The 18,428-nt window shown below is 33.0% G+C and overlaps 1 protein-coding gene across 1 annotated transcript in view; it reads left to right on the top strand.

The window, feature by feature from the left end:
* Nucleotides 1-226: 226 nt before the first annotated feature.
* Nucleotides 227-18,428, top strand: part of KCNMA1 (Calcium-activated potassium channel subunit alpha-1) — a 35,406-nt gene continuing 17,204 nt past the window's right edge. The window contains exon 1 of the mRNA XM_035730000.2: nt 227-406. The gene's annotated coding sequence lies outside the window, so the exon portion shown is untranslated. The remainder of the gene's footprint in view (nt 407-18,428) is intronic.

Here is an 18,428-nt window from a genome sequence, read left to right as displayed (position 1 = left end):
AGTTCACATTATAAATAATTTGATTCATGAAACTAAAGTTTCAAGTTCATTCATTATGTGCAATCAAATTGTTATCATTAAATTTCATGTTCAATAATGTAACAATAACCTTATATATTAACTAATAGGATTGGATATTAAACAAGTCATTATTATTACTGACCTTGAATAAAAACCAATCAGCAATAGATAGTCAGCTTTAAAAGACATTAGAAAGACAGTTATTGTTTGTTTGGTTGGTTGGTTGGGGTTTTTTTTTCACCTTACATAATAAAACGAAATTTCAGATAGTAAATTATTTAACATTTATGTTGGATATAATATCGGACATATCACGATTCAATCCTTTCTGTTACCAAGTTAGATGACTTTGTTTTTATAATAAAATTCTATGTTGTATACCTATGTAAGTATGGATTATCCATGACCAAATATCATTTATTTATTTATTTATTTATTGAAACATATAAACATTGGTACAAGGAGGCACCATAAGGCAGTGAAGCAACGTCAGGAGATGCAGTCCCATAGTAGCCAGTGACCAATTATTGGTTCATATATCATTTGTTCCTTCAGGATACTGGAGCCCCTGTGCACCAATGGTTTGGAGTCGGTGTTTTCCAACTCCCCTAAGTGTAGACTCTCTGTGTCCATCAACCCGGTTAATGCACCGGACATTCTCTTTTCGTCCTCTCAATTTCATAAGATTTATTCATTAGCTTGAAAAGTCATATTGGTATATAGTTTTAAACTGGTTTATGTCAATTTAAAATTGAGAAATGAATTTTACTATGATTATTATCATTATTTGAATAACCTCATTTTGAATATTGTGGACTGAATTTTGTCTTGATTTACATATATCTATCCAATACGAAGATTCTCAATATAGACATAATGTAACAAGATTTATAGAATATTGCCAAACACATAAATGAAACAGGTCATAAGATTGATCTTAACTCGGCATTTGTAGTGTTGTACAAAAGTGTAAAAGGGCATATACTAAGGTTTATTGAAGCCTTAACCGTACGAAAACTCAAACCCCCTATATGTGTTCAAAAGCAGTTTGTACTCAAATTAAACTTACCCTGGTAATATTAGCTTATTATTCAGAATGATGAGGTTTCAAATTGTTTTCACATTATTTCGTTATTACCCTTATCTCATCTTACCCTCCATTTCTAGTTTAGTTGACCTTTTATTTTTATAATATAAAGGTTCTTAACAAGTATATAATATATTTCGATAATATATATCACCACATAGTTCTGATAATCTTCGCCTTCTCACTACACTAACGAATCTTATAGAATAAGTAGGTCGTGGTTATGAAAACTGAATTAAAAGATTAACTCGACCACATAAGTTGTTGTATGATATATATCAAATAGTAAACGGAATACACCCATTAAGACATTAGATAAGAAAGATTGGTTCAGTCAAGAGTTCCCTTTTTGGCGAATTCATTTTTAAAATCGCAAATATATATACTTATTATAACAGGATGATAATAATACTGATAATAAACTTCTGTTAGACATGGTGACAGGGAGGTAGGATAAATAAAAGTATTTAAAAAATCTTTTTTTTAAAAACAAACATGGAAACTAATAATCGTTTGGTTGTTAATGCCTTAAGTATTTGATTGAGACGGGTCATAAGGTTGACATCAAATCAGCATTTGTTGTGTTGTACAAAAGCATTCAAGGACATATACTAAGGTTAATTGAAGCATTGGCTATACGGAAATTGAAACCTCCTTAATGTGTTCAAAAACAATTTGTCCTTACACTTAACCTACCCTGGTAATACTGATTTATTATCCAGAGTGGTAATCACATTTGCTTTTTGTGTACTTTAATATTTTTCCTTTGTTATGACTTACCCTTAACCTGTCTAGTTGACCTTATAATTTTCATATTATAAATGTTCTTAACAAGTATATAATGTGTGATCAGATTGTTCGAAATGTATTGCGCAAATATATCACACTAAACTTCATCTTCTCATTGCATTATCGTAATTTATCAAAGAGACTAATTGTTCTAGGCTTAAGTATTCATCAAAAGTGAAATTATCATTGAGAACGGATGATTGAGCATGATAAAATAAAACGCTGAAATTGAAATGAAATGTGATCAGGACGATCATAGAAACAGAAACAAACCAATTGAAATATTCAGACTGTTCAAAGTTGACCAAAGAAGAATATAGTCCCACAATAAAATGAAAAACGGCTGTCCAGTGCGTCTAGGTTTTCCATAGTGGCCTAGCTTCAATTGACTCATGATCTCAATTATTGAAATAACTAATGATTACAAAGTGCATGTTAGAAAAGGCATATTGAATCCATGCAACAAACGCATTTCTTAATGATTTCTAATATGCAAATGTTATACTTCGTCAGTATATCACAGATATATTAATAAAATTATTTCTAATAACAAAGATATTGTTAAGTTTATCTTAAGTCTACTTGAAATTCACATATTTTATAGATCACTTGTACTTATTATTTAACTTAACATTCACGTCTGTAGTAATAAGCATGATAACTACTGGATCTAATATCATTTGTCGACAGATTCGGTTGATGTTCTCTGATGCATTCCAATCATTTTACCTACTCAATTTCGGTTGAAGGGAGGTTAGACTTGAATGACTGGTTCAACAAATAACTTTCAGAACTAATGGAAGTTACATATCACTAATTGAAATTACAAATTTACAACACCCAGTGATGAGATTGATCTCCCAATTTGTACAACAATTCTAGAAATCTATCAATTTATCTCGGGAATTTCGATTTTGCCTTCCATTTGGTCTTCACTGATTTTCGTATGAGAATGTGTTAATTTGAATCACTATTCAGGAGGATCATTACCAAAGTTTGAGTTGAAAAATTCGAATAAATTGAGCATTGGCCAGATTATTATGAATAAATCAACATTCGTGTAATATACTAATGAGTAGAAAAATTACATTTTCTGACGTTTCGTGATCTGGTGTAAGCAACTTCTTCAGGAAACAATTAACCAATACTAAATTAATCCAACTTTTAATAGTACAGAGGAACACATCAAGAATGTTAGGCACGGCCAATCAAAAAACAGGTCTGAACAAATCAACGTCATACCATTACGGTCAAGGTGATTTATAAGCGACATGTATGCAAATTTGTGTGTGTATATGTGTGCAAGGTTAGCGATGAAAAAGTGTGACCTTTGTTTTGAGAAAGGATAGAGCTTAATCTGTATGCAAGACAATAATGTGAAATGTGAATAATTAATATCAAACATGGCAGTTTGGATAGATAGTCCAAGTCGGATGTATTGTGAAACCTTCTTTTCTAATGAGAGCAGTAGGGTTAAGCATTATATGGAAAGCTTCAACTACTCTCCTTTCTTTGTAATTGGAAAAACCTTTTTGTAATATTTTGATGCTTTTGAAATCGATTTGGTGGTTGTTGAAAATGCCGTGAACTGCTATTACCGATTTAATTTGAAGTCTATTCAGTTCTACGGGATTATTAGGTGATCTCTTTGTATACTTAAGATGTTCTTTGGCTCGAATCAGGATTTCGTGAGATGACCCTCCAATATAGAAGGCATCACAATCGACACAACCTAACTTGTAGACGCAGTTCTGTGTTGACATAAAGAGGATTTTTTTTCTTTTAGGCGAACTAAAGTATTTCGAAGTATGTTCGTTGTTTTGTAATATACTTTAATTCTGTTTTGTTTTCAAATTCTCTGGAGTTCTTTTGTTGTACCATGGCGTTATGGTAAAACTGAAGTACAATCCATGGTATTTCATCCTAATTATTATTAGGCAGTGAAACGTCTCGTCTATACCATATCATGCAATACTTCACGGTTTTATGATTTACTTAAAATTCATAAACCGGACATCCCTCTAAAACCTATAGTAAACTTCACGAACACACCAACACATGAATTATCGAAATACCTGAGCACCATATTAAAGGCACTACAACTTACACAATATAATTAAAAATTCCTATGACCTTAAATATAAAGTATCGGAATTAATTATCGAAAAGAATAAAGTCATGGTAAGGTATGATGTTGTTTCATTATACACTAGTATTCCTATTGATAAATGCTTAGAATTCATTAGTGGTTTACTAGAGAACGATAATATTCTTTCTGACAGATGTTTTTTTTAACCGTTTGGTCTAATCATGAAATCCTTATTATTAGAAGTGCAAGATGTTTCACTGCTTAATAATGATTAGAGTGATATACCATGGATTGGTACTTCAGTTTTACTATACCGCCATGGTACAACAAAAGAGCTCCAAAGAATTTCAAAACAATACAGAATTAAAGCATATTACAGAACAACGAACACACTTGGAAATACTTTAGTTCGTAATAATAATAATGATAAAATGGTCGATTGTTCACATTAGGTCACATATAATTATCACTTTTAAGACTTAACATTCTCCTTTTATTAATCTCCGTTGATGAGAACATTCCTGATATTATAATGTAAAATACATAGTCCGTATTTTTTTTTAAGAACAATCCACGAAATTGAGCTGTCCAATGCTTCTAGGTTTTCTATGATGGTCTAGCTTCAATTGACTCATCATCTCAACTATTAAAATTACTATAATATCTACAAAAACCCTTTCAATAGTATTTTTACTTTCGTTGTAAGCAGTTAATAAGAAACTACTTAATGAAATAATTTCATATTATCCTGTTACCTGTTTTCTGCTTGTTTATTCAATAACACTGGACAATTCATTGCTAATCGAATTGATTCCATTTAAAACTATTTAAGAAAGTAAATGTGTGCAAGATACTAAAAACTTTTAATCTTAACATTTTCATATGTAAAACATACAAATAAACAAACCTATAAGCCACCAATTGTTCACAATTAGATCGTCATCAGCATTTACTCTAATAAACATGAATAGTTATACGAAAACGTTAAACTAATCACGGCAATTTGAGTCTATAATCACAATGAAATAGAATAGGTGACCTCACATAAGATGTAAAAGTACAAGTTGATAGTAGGAAGACCGGTATACTGATAGTAGTAAGAATAATAATAAAAAATACGATAACAAAAGCCTTATCCATAGTTCAACATTGGAAATAGAAGGTCAAATGTGAATAAATAGACTTCATCATAAAACATTAAAACCACAACGATCTAAATGAAAAGAATTCTTCTAATTTTTCACAATGGGTATCTTTAATAAACAAACCTATGATTAGGACTCATTTTATACAATGAGTTTTTGAGTATTGACTTAAATAGATAATGTAAAATACTAGTGACCTAGACAACTAAAATGACAAAGAACTTTGGTTAATCGATCATAAATTCTTTATTTCTTTGTTAAAAGAAAACAAACCATTAATTTTTAAAAAAATGTCTATCATTTACTATCGTAGCTTTAAACTGAATTTCAATTGACGACAAAGAAATTGTAAACAAATTTCAAAGGATTGGTTGAAGTTAGACATTCACACCATTGGATACCGGTTGGCTCATTGGTCTAGAGGTTAAACGCTCGCGCGCGAGACTGATAGGTCTTGGGTCATAGATGCGCACTACTGAGGAGTCCCACAATAGGACGAAATGACCATCTAATGCTTCCAGGTTTTCCATGGTGGTCTAGTTTCAATTGACTAATGTTCTTAACCATTAAAATTACTACAATATCCACAAAACCCCTCTGATATGATATCGATTGAGGTGATTATATTTTTGAATGATTTACAAACAGATGAAATCCCGTTTGGTTCTTATTGTTTGCTAAGTCAAGTATTGGAATTACGAATAAAATTTGAGTATAATTTATTAAGAAGACTAAGTTTAACAGGTTTTGAACTATCTGATGAAACATTAACTTATTAAAGAGGGCTGGGATATTGTCCCGGTGCCCAAACCGAAGAAGGTGGTTTACTTGTGAGGCCACACTGGGAGCCTTCAACCTAAAGATCTAATCCACAAGGCAACGTCAGGAGATGCAGTCCCATGATAGCCAGTGATAAGACACTATTTGTTTCCCTAGGATCCTGGAGCTTATGTGCATCATCGGTTTGTAATCAGTGTTTTCCAACTCCCCTAGGTGGATCCTCAATATCCACCAACCTGGTTAAAGCTCCAGGCATTCGCTTTTCGTCCTCTCAATTTCGCAAACAACACCCTCACGACGGGAAGTCAGTGAGTAGGACTTCCCTGGCAGTGGTTTTATGCGCGTGGCCATGTGATAGCATTTCATGAGGAGGAGCTGACTCTTCCAACTGTCGGCCGTATTTGGGGGCTGTACACATAAACTTGGAGTTTACAGTGTAAATACAGAAACTCATCGTGTATAGCGATGAGTTGATTAAATTGAATGAAAAAGTAAACACTACTACTCACCATCTGTCCATTTAGTATGAAACAAGATTACAAAGAATTTTGTCTACTTAATTTACTCACAAGTAATTTAAGTCAATATAAAAAGTTGTTTACAATTACTGACATTCTTATTCTATGTTGCTTTTATGAGAATCATTTATTGGCTTTTTTCTTAGAAATCATTTTAGTGATTGTGTATATAAGTATGGTCACGCAAGCGGTATATTAATAATAGTACTGATAATAATGGTATTATTATTATCAGTAGTAGTAGAATAGGAAGAACTATATTTTGTTTACGGAAATCTTATTGATTTTTTCCTGGAAAAATTCGTCCAACAATAATATATGATAGAAAAAACGATGTATTCAAAGTGTGTGTCAATAGTTTCCAAGATGAAGTTTGAGTGTAAGGGTAGGAAAAAATAATAGAAAATAATAATCTCAAATAGAGCAATGCCCAGTTGGTTTTCTTTTGACCATTCAGTTGACACTAGTTAGTGATAAAAATTACATTTAAATATTGGTTTGCAATTACAACAAATTTTCTGTTGGCCAAGATGTTTCTTCAGTGATTTGCTTTATTTAGATCAACTTAGTGGTCATATATATATATATATATATATATATATATATATATATATATATGTTTTACTTAAACGCTTAAACACCAACTTCCTAATCGTCCTTAGTTCCCGTGAAATATTCCCTTCTTCAACTCCGAGTAGAAAATCAAATGCTGAAACTATGGAAAGGACTATACCCTGGAGATAATTTAACTACAAAAAAACAAATAACAGTATACGATTGAATATGACATGTACAGTTATTAACTCATATATGAAAATTCACCTAAAGTCATTTTTACCATAATGATATCAACCAAACTATTCAAAACATGTACATACATAACTGTCAGAAGGGGTTTTGTGGAGATTTTAAAAATTTCAATAATTGAAATCGCGAGTCAGTTGAAGCTAGACCACCATGGAAAACCTGTCGTAAGCACTGGACGGCCGTTTCATCCTAGTACGGGACTCGTCAGTAGTGTGTGTCCACGATCCCGCCCCCGTGACATCCAAAATCTCCTATGCTAATGATATCATCTTATTCAACAACTAATAGGCGACACAGTTTTTTTGAATTTTTAACATTCATTAAACAATGCAGAAAATAGAATCAGAAAAAAGTTGGAGAAATTAGTTAATTTTACTTTCTTCTTCTAGTTGACAAAAATAATTCTAGTGGTTGAATTCATGAGTTGATCTAAGCTAGACTACTATTGAATACGATTGTTTCGTCTTAGTACATGACTCCCTACCAATCCACATCCACGGTCCTACACTCGGGACTTAAACTTAGGACCTTTGGTCTCGATTGCGAACACTTTACCTCTACAACAATGAGCTGGCTTAGATCGACTCATGAATTCAACGAGGAAAATTACTACAATCTCCACAAATCCTCATACTGTATTTATTGTAAGTTCAATTGTTGATGTATAATATACAAAATAGAACTGATTAATAAATCAAACTAGAATGATACAATTATATATCGATCAATTGAAAATAAGCACTGATATTAAACTATAGTGCTACACACATTTACTATTCACTGATTTATGCTGTAAATTAATGTAACATAGATACATTGATGAACTGTATAAAAAAGAAATATATAAATGTTTTTAAATGTACATGAATTTGTTTATGTGGAAGCTCTAAACTCTAAGTCCTACGAGGCGGGATCGTGGATGTGCACTGCTGAGGAGTCACAAAATAGGACGAAACCGCCGTCCATTGCTTACAACAGGTTTTCCATAGTGGTCTAGCTTCAATTGACTCATGATCTCAACCATCGAAAATACTAATAATCATTACTTTTCTGGGATATATAATCCTGGTGTTCAAATCAGTAGATACCATGTTCAAATTAAAGAATGAACTACTACGTGTGAAAAACGTTAACTTATAAATTAAAACAAAAATTATTTCATTATAATCCAATACTAAACACAACAACTGTTTATTCACATTTTAAGATCCCTAACAAAGCTAAGTATAATAAGTTGAATTTCCCTGTACGTGTTATTAAACGTCATTTGATTACATTACAGGTAACTGATTACGTAATGATTCTTTTAGATTATTTTACACAACTAGAAGAGGCAGCGAATCTTCAATTCCAGTTAGTGAACCCAAATATATTCATATTTTCAGGTTATACATTGTGTTGCCGAAATGATTGCCACAGATATGAAGTAATAAGTAACTTAGATACAAGGCTTGTATTCTACAATTATCTATTTTTTTTTCAAGTGGCATTTAATCAAATTTATTTCTATGGTAAATATTTTGGATCTACGTAAATTACTTTCCTTAGACAAATAAATTTTGTTCTTGATTAGCTGTGTTATATTTTGACACTAGTTTATGTTGTAGAGCTTACGTCAATAATTTGATTTCCACAGTATCCATTAATTAACAACGTTCTAAGTCATTGTTCTTCGTTTTTTTTCGATCAAGATTTTACTCATTATTTTACTAGTTAAAACGTTTATTACATAATTCAAAAATATACATTCTCTTTAACATTTGAGTTAGCATTTTCGAACACTAACCCAATCACACTTGATGGTAAAACTCTGGAAGATGTAGAATCCTTCACATACCTGGGAAGCATCATTCATGAACAAGGAGGATCAGATGAAGACGTAAAGGTGAGGATTGGCAAAGTAAGAGCTGCATTCCTACGACTGAAGAACATATGGAACTCAAAACAACTTTCAACCAATATCAAAGTGAGAATCTTCAATACAAATGTCAAGGCAGTTCTACTGTATGAAGCTGAAACTTGGAGAACTACTACAATCATCATCAAGAAGGTCTACGCAAGATACTCAACATCCACTGGCCGGATATCATCAGCAACAGCCTACTGTGGGAGAGAAAAAACCAGCTTCCAGCTGAAGAGGAAATTAGTAAAAGACGATGGAAATGGATAGGACATACATTACGCAAATCATCAAACTGCATCACAAGGCAAACCCTAACTTGGGATCCTAAAGGAAAGAGGAAAAGAGGAAGGCCAAGGAACACAATATGTCGGGAAATAGAAGCAGATATGAAAAGGATGAATAACAACTGGGAAGTGCTGGAAAGGATTGCTCAGGACAGAGTTGGATGGAGAATGCTGGTTGGCGGTCTATACTCCTTCACGAGGAGTAACAGGAGTAAGGAAGTAAGTTAACATTCAATTTATATTGATAGAAACAGTATAGTGAAGAAGTTAGCATTGAAATGATTATTGTACTACATTTAACAAAGAATCTATGAATATTCAACTTGCATTCTACGGTTGATGTTCAAACTGAGACTCGAAGAATTCTATTAATTCTTCAAACGCCAAACCATTATGCACTGAGTTACTGAGTTCAAGTAGCTATTGATATATCCAAAGAGTAGTCCGTTATTAGTAAGGATTTTCATTTTCGCTTTCGTTGATGGATCTGGTTAATTAGTTAGACTGACTTTGTACTTTAAAATAATAAACACCTCTATGTTTATTTACTGCCTTGTTATGCCAATACGCGCACAGAAGGAAAAGCCCAATGTAAGTAAGTATTAAAATTGACATTGTCAGTGGCTATATGGTAAATAAGATCAAGGTAATGAATGTTATATTACTGTTGAATCTGAAGATGAAATTTCCAAAAACAACTATATGATAATCCAAACATACCTTATTTATGAAACAAACTATAAAAATTCATGTTGATAAGCTACAATTTCCACATATGAACGAAGTTTATGCTATATTACTGGATGATGTTATTAAATCACACACCCATTTCGAATGGATGCATACTCTGTAGTATGAAGATAAAGAGTTCATCGACGGATTTAAGGGTCTTGTGTCCAATCCCCTGCGGGCTGTGAATACTCTTTACTGAGGAGCACCATGCTCGGATGAAATATCTGTTCACTATATCCTGAATTTTAATGGTTGGAATGTATATAACATTCACTATGTAGTACTTGGTTAATCTTTCTAATTGAAGTCGATAACTTATTAATGTTAGGCCCTATGCCCTATTGATGATACCGCCAATTAGAGAACAGTGAATTATCGACCGGACTAATGACGTATAAAACAAGTACGAACAGACTACAGTCCTTACCGGTCCCGCTCCCCTCCTAGCCCTGCCTGTTAAGTCCAGAAACATCAATATTAGCCTCTGAGATATGAATCCTATATTTCGAACATACTGGGTTTATATACAGACCAAACAGATTACATCGTACCATAAAATAGGAAACAAAATTTGTACAAGATTTGGCCAAATGTGGCTATGAATGTGGGAGACTGTAATTAATAGACTGGGTATAACTCAAGAATGGTAAATCGTATGAGAACAGTTCATAAGTCAAAATAAAGCTTACGATAAGAGGAACACGAATATGAATAGTTTAGTTGCTTAACAATTATACGATAAAAAGTATATGTATAGTAATAGTCCAGAAATGGATTCCGACAGTTACCGTTCATTATTCTCATTCGGATATAACAATTAATTAATAGTTTCCTCAAAGAACCTAATAATTGTAAACTTTACTCTTTCCATATCATGGATGATTTAGTATTAAAGAGTTTGTTTTTGTAAATAGCATAAAAATGTTTATCACTTTATAATTGATGTAGATTTTTGCATAGGAAGTAACGTCTAATCAGATGAAAACTTACAATATATATCATTTTCTATCTAGTTTAGTGAGAATGTAAATTTTCCACATAAAACTACACAAGACTATTAAAGTAAACACACATACTTATTAGTCTATTTGACATTCAGATAGGGAAGATTTTTTCACTGATGGTTTTTACGGTAACATTCCTTCATAACTTCAATAGAAACTGTTTAATAACAAAACAAAAAATATACACGAATCTTATAAATTGAAGTGTGAAACCTTAACAGTTCTCAGAGAATTTATACTTCGGATTTTATTCTTTTTATTTATTTATTCATTTATTTGAACACATAAATCTTGGTACAAAGGAGCGCCCAATACATATGTGCCACATAAGTCACTTGATTTGTGTATAGGATGTGATACTACCTCGGTACCCAGATCGAAGAAGGTGGTTTTGTTAGGGGACCACACCCGGAGCCTTCGACCTGAAGGTTTAATCCACAAGGCAGTGAAGCAACGTTAGGAGATGCAGTCCCATAGTAGCCGGTAACCAATGATAGGTTCATACTCCATTTGTTCCATTAGGATCCTGGGGCTCATGTGCACCATTGGTTTGGAATCGGTGTTTTCCAACTCCCCTAAGTATAGACTCTCTGTGTCCATCAACCCGGTTAATGCACCGGACATTCTTTCCGTCTTCTCAATTCCGTAAACAACAGTAGTGCCAAGAGAAGTCAGTGAGTAGGTCTTCCCTGGCGGTGGCTGTATACGCCTGGCTATATGAGAGGATTTGGAGAGGGAGAGCTGACTCTCCCCACTCTTGACCGTATCAGGGCATTTGGAGGCATTCTTTTACAACAGTTCATAGTTGGCCTTTATTAATTGTCATATCAAATACCCTGAGATATAATAAATTAACAGAAGTTGGAAACGTAACTAATTGATTGTCAACTCGCTAATGTAAGTATAAAGAGCCAGCTATGAGACTTAAATGTCTTATATTTGCTCCTTGTAGCGATTATGCGTCTATGTGTCCACGAAATAATTCTTCAATTCAAATAATGAACCGATTTAAGTTAGACCACCATGGAAAACCTGAAAAGTCGTTTCATTTTAGTATGAGACTCCTCAGCAATGCACATCCACGACCTTGCACGCCAGAATCGAACCCAAAATCGGTCTCGCTCATTTCCTCAGTACTTCTTTAGTATAAATGGTTATGTGGTTAATTTCAACCCGGGAACAGAAAAATAATAAATTAAGAAAATACCTATCAGATTATTTCCACTTTTTAAAAAGTATTAATTCTCTATGCATCTTCATTCTTTGTGTGTACACACACACATGCACACACATGTGGCCATAACAGAATAAGATAACATGAAAGCAAATGATGTATGACAATAAAGGTTTCCATAGAAAAATATATCTCAAATTTATTGCATTATTATGTATTATTAATATGAGTTTTATTATCATTTCCCCTTTCTCAATTACTTTATCCAATAATAAACAATTCATCAATTAGTTATATGGAATGAATTTCTTCTAATTTGACAATACTTTGTTCTCTATAGAGAACATACATGAAACGATAATGTATAGATGAATTGGTCTATTGAAATATAACTTCTTATTGTTACATGAATTAAATATGATCATGTAAGTACAATATTGTAACTATACAAAGATAATGATAATGAATGACTTACATTTCAATATCACGTAATTGTATATTAAAACAGAGGATAACTCAACAACAACAACAACAACACAATCATATACGGAATATTAGGTAATGTTAAATAGAATGAAGATTAGTAAAGAAGAATATGGTAGATGTGAACTTTCACAACTTGTTGAGAAAATAGTAAGAAAACTGTTATTACGGTTGGTTTTTCAACGTTTACACGTATGGGACATTTATTTACCTTAGATGAATATCGGTGGGATTATAATTTATGGACGAGCTTTGAGCGACGCTAAAGTGACTTCGACAGTGTTCACCTAATAACGAGGACCAAATGAGGGTTATAAACCAGTGTGAGGAATTACAATTATGATTTACAGTCGATGGTTAGAGTCAGGACTTCGATTTAGGGTTTTCATCACGAACTGACGTCAGCTATAATGCCGAAACTCTATTTATCCTAATGGATGAGTGAATTTCGCGCCAAAATGCGAGACCTGTTATCTTACACCTGATTGGTTCGTCCATAAATTATAGTCTCGCCATCTCTTCAGTACCAAGGTTGTGAGTGACTTTCAAACAGTATTTCTATGAAATCTCTTGCAACCATTTAAATTACTACACAAACTGTATTCTATGACTAATGAAATTGAGTCAAGCAGTGAATACAATAGAAAGTAACATACATATCTATGTTATCTTACTATACAAAGATAAAGTTTACAATTAAAGTGAAGCAAAGAGATATTTTCCTCATCAAGTCCCTACACTAATATACAGAAGTTTTACGATTAACTATTAAATCAATATATTGCTATGTAGAGCTGAAGGTCTCATATGAGACTGGAGGTTTGCCATTGATATTGTGGATGGTTCGGCATTACTTTGGCAAGTTTTGCTGACTGTTCATGGGCAAAATTGATTTGTTGGTTAACCGATTTCATTCATACTAGTGGTTGCTTTTCAGTGTTCTCAAGGGTCACTGTCATTGGGACATTGTAAAGCATATAACGATTGCTAACATTAATGAGTTTGCCTGTTGTGTAGGCGAAATACGTCAACTTTGGCCTGTTCGTGCTGTGCATAATTGATTCACGCGATCATTGATTGGAATAACTATACATGTGACGTGAATGTGTATATGGATGGTGCGAATGGTCCACCAGGGTGTTTGTTACCTACGTGGTTGCGCCACAGGACTGAGTTGTACTATTCAGATTGTAGCGTTAAAGCCTATACGGTGTTTGGTTCTCCTGTGAAGCGGGATTCAAGTTTAAGCCTGGATCATATCTGGTTCTCCTGGAAACGATATTGAGCCATACTATTTGGGCTACAAATTTTAAACCTGGGTATTATCTGGCTCTCTTGCTAGTAGGATTGAGCTATACTGCTTGGGTTAAGCCTGGGCGGTGTCTGGCTCTCCTGTTAAACAGGACTGAGCTGTACTGTCACGTGAAAGTCTGCATGGTGTCTGGTTCTCCTGAAAACCAATATAAAATTACCCTGTCCCACAAGGGTATATTATTATAACTGTGAACAATTGAATCAATGTAAAATTAATGATGCACAGTCAATTTAATAAAACGACTAGAAATTATAATTAAAACTAAAATGTAATTACATAATTAGTTAATTGTCATAATTAGTTACATGAAAGTAAAACTCGGAGTTAAAATCCAAATTCAATTCAAATGGGTCCATTTTGTTGTTGTTGTTATCGATGGCTATAATAATCAGTAACTAATAAATACATGGATACAATCGAAATTATATAATCCAATTATTTCTTTTAAAAATTGCACTATAATACTAAATCCATAAATTCTAATTTATTGATTGAGACCATGAACCGAGTGATGTTAGACCACCACTGAAAACCTGGGAGCACCGGACGGCCGTCTCTTCCTATTGTGGGACTCCTCAGCAGTACGCATCCACAGTCCCGCTCGCGGGATCGAACCCAGGGCCTTCAGTCCTGCGGGTGAACGCTTAACCACTAGACCACTGAGATGGCCGGCATCCAACGGTGTTAATGTCTAACCTCAACCAATCCAATGGCGGTCTAGCATCAATCGGTTCATGATCTCAATCAAAAACTTAACAATCTCCACAACCCCTAAACTGATAATTCTAATTTATTTGAAAATTATTGATCAAAATACATACCTTCTTTTTAATGATAAAATACATTCAAGTTTGATTTTGATTGTCCAAGATAGTGATTATGTCATATGTGATTGTTTGTACATTGTAGTTAGTTATACGGACATATTTTTTATGGAAAGAATAAAAGGAGATTAGTACAACCATTGGGAATATATTCGAAAAAAGAAAAAAAACTCCATTGAAATGTTTAATGAACTCTTTCCCAACTAACACAATCTTACATGAAGATGTGTTTTAGCTTAAATACAGTAGTAAGTGGAGGGTTGTGATGTGTGTGTGTGTACATGTTTGCAGATAGATTATAAATGGAAATATGGAACCCATAAATATTGATCACGAAAGCATCATTCTATAAAATGTATACTTTTAGCTAAACTATTCAAGTACTGAATAGTTTTATACGAAAGTCTGGTAAATCGAAGAAAATTTTCATTCATTCTTTAAAAAAAAACACAAAACTGTTACCGAAGAGTTTTGGATTTTCTTTTTTTTTACGAATGATCCAATGACAAATTTTAAAAGCTGAAGCATACTTGATATAGTAGGCGGCACCATGGTTCATTATCATGCGGCAATCTTTGTTATATAGATTTGTGTTCCTTTCAAGCTTAAGTCTAAGCTATATCTTTTTGACAGTTTAACATAGACATTAACTAGTCTTTTCATAAATGCATATAATACATGTAAAAATCTGGTATCCTTCATAAGTATAATATAAGAAAATATGCTTTGGTAGATCATTGTGTCAATTAAATGACAAAAGTCATTTCGAATCTGCATCTGATCTATATTATACATTGACTTTTATTACGATTTATTACTCTTAAACATTGACTTCTTAACGGCTTCATAGTTCTCAGAAATTTTCTACTATTGAACTCCGAACAGAAAATAGAATGTAAGGGATATGGAAGAAGTTTTAGCTTAAAAGTTATATCATATACGGAAAAAAAGGATGTTTACTAGAGTATATATGAAATTCTAGGGGCTTCTAGAAAACGTGCTAAAATTGAAAATATAACATTTCGTTTTCTAGAATTCAATTAGAAGCTGAACGCTGAATATCTGAATCACTTTCAGGATCTTTCTAACTTTTGAAGACCTTATCGAGCAGTCCTAACATCATTGTAATTAGTATACATCATTTTGTCATGATTTCAACTGCTGAAAATCAGTTTAGTAGTTTAAAAATCCCCATGCAATATTCAAAAATAAAGAATATTTGAGCGAACAATTGATTTCAATAACTTCATCATCAGTCTCTACAGTTATAAGTCCATAATTATTGTGATATTTTACAAAGGCCAAAATAAGACATGTATTAATGAATTTGACAATGTTAAAAATGATGAACATTTACATCTGTTACGACATATATACTTCAAAATTATGTTATTTGCAAATCAGAAAGGTTATTTAATAAAGGTCAGAATGATTTGGAGTAAAGTGTCCAGTAGAATAAAATCCATAGTAGGAGAATATAATCTTGTCAGTTGAGATAGTAATGACAGTACTAATAATAATTCCGTGGATTGGTTGAAGTTAGACATTAACACCGGTGGTCTAGTGGTTAAGCGCTCGCGCGCGAGACTGATAGGTCATGAGTTCGTATCTCGCGGAAGGCAGGATCGTGGATGCGCACTGCTGAGGAGTCCCACAATAGGACGGAACGGCCGTCCAGTGTTTCTAGGTCTTCCTTGGTGGTCTGGCTTCAATTAACCCATGATCTCAACCATTGAAATAATAATATGGTTGTGTGAATATAATATGTAATAAGAGGGGAGTTATAAACGTAATTACGATAAAAAAAGAAATCATGTGAATTGTGAATGATGGATATGAAAATCAAGATAGATGTAATAAAAAAAAGATGGGAAGGGGTAAGTGGTTAATAATATCAAGTTTACGTATCCGGTGATCTAATTGTAGACCAAGGTAAACATAGAGGCTGGATATACTTATTCTGGATACATAAGTTTAGTTTACTGGAGTTGGTCCAAATGGCTTCAGCTATGTAGAGTAACCATAATCTAGCTTCTTGAGGTAGATTTTTCGGAACTTGATATAAAACAGAGAAAGCTTCTTTTATTTTGATATGATGTTCGCTATCTAACAAGTGAGAAAGAATAGTGCTGTTGATCGATTTAGTAACTCCTTTTCCCAACTATGCTGGTACATGTTTACGAACACGCAAGTATAAAGCCGTCTGAGTACGGGCTACGTAAGTAGCTCCACAGGAGCACTTGAATTGGTATACACACATGGGGGAGCCCATCAGTGGTAACCTATCCTTGATTAGTTGTGTGAGCACTGGTTTAGTTGAGAAAATTATGTGTGAAATTATATATGAAATGTCCTTTCAATAGGTCTTTTGAGTCAACGTGTTGAAATATCACCCGCTATGTCCCTTTTAAGGTCTAGTCTCAGATATGGGCTTTTTTACTGTGTCGCAATTTCTTCTTTTTCTAATACTTTATACTAGGTATTTTTTTAACGAAATTATCTGGATAGCCATTATTTCGTAATATTTTCTTCAGTATATCTATTTCTCCATCCACACTGTCTTCAGAACATTATAACTTGATTCTGTGGTTGAGACATTTAACCAAATTGATTTTATATTGAACAGTTTAAGTTAACTCTCCTTCTATTTCTTCGGAATATCGAGATTTCTTTAAAGTCAACTTGTTCGTATGAAATTAAGAATAAGTTATCTAAATAGATGATGGAGAATGAAATCGGTTCACAGATGTCTTCTAATCGAATAAAATGATTTTTTTGGGGGGGGAGGAGGGCTAGGGGTAAATTCTTATTACGAACATTAGTATAATATAAGAATCGATAGAAACTGTACACAATGGCCACATGTAAATGTACACCTGGATACATTTATCATTTAGAAATTAATGAAAGTTTTTTTTTTTTAATTGTTTAATGGTAACATATTTTGTTCAATATTTCTTGGGGTATTTTATTTTTGTCAATACACATTTATTTGTCTAGTTGATTGTATTAATCATATAGATGATGACCAAACTGAAATAGAATGAATTCTGGCTCAAAATTAAAACCTTCTTACTGATTTCTAATAAATTTCAATAATTTATAGCTAACCGAAAAACAGCTGTTCATGTCGGCTTAGAGGAATAGAGATTAAGCATTTGCATGAGATTGAAGGTCCTAGGTTCGAGTCCTATGTGCGGGATTGTGAATGGGCACTAATGAGGAGTCCCATTCTAAAAAGAAACGACCGTTCAGAGTGCTTCCAGGTTTTCTATTACAGTCTAGCTTCAATTGACTCATAATCTCAACTATTAAAATAAAATTGCTAATGATGATATAACTATTATTATTATAACTGCTCTTCCTCATTATCAGTAGTATTATTATTATGCCAGCATCTTCCAAATACATGGATAATTTAGCCAGCATTCACCATACCTTATTATTTCTTACTTACTTACTTAATCCTGTTA

This window comes from Schistosoma haematobium, chromosome 5, assembly GCF_000699445.3.
Source record: "Schistosoma haematobium chromosome 5, whole genome shotgun sequence".
NCBI classification, from domain to species: domain Eukaryota; kingdom Metazoa; phylum Platyhelminthes; class Trematoda; order Strigeidida; family Schistosomatidae; genus Schistosoma; species Schistosoma haematobium.
The sequence above is the reverse complement of the archived record's forward strand: the minus strand, read 5'-3'. Positions and strand labels throughout refer to the sequence as shown.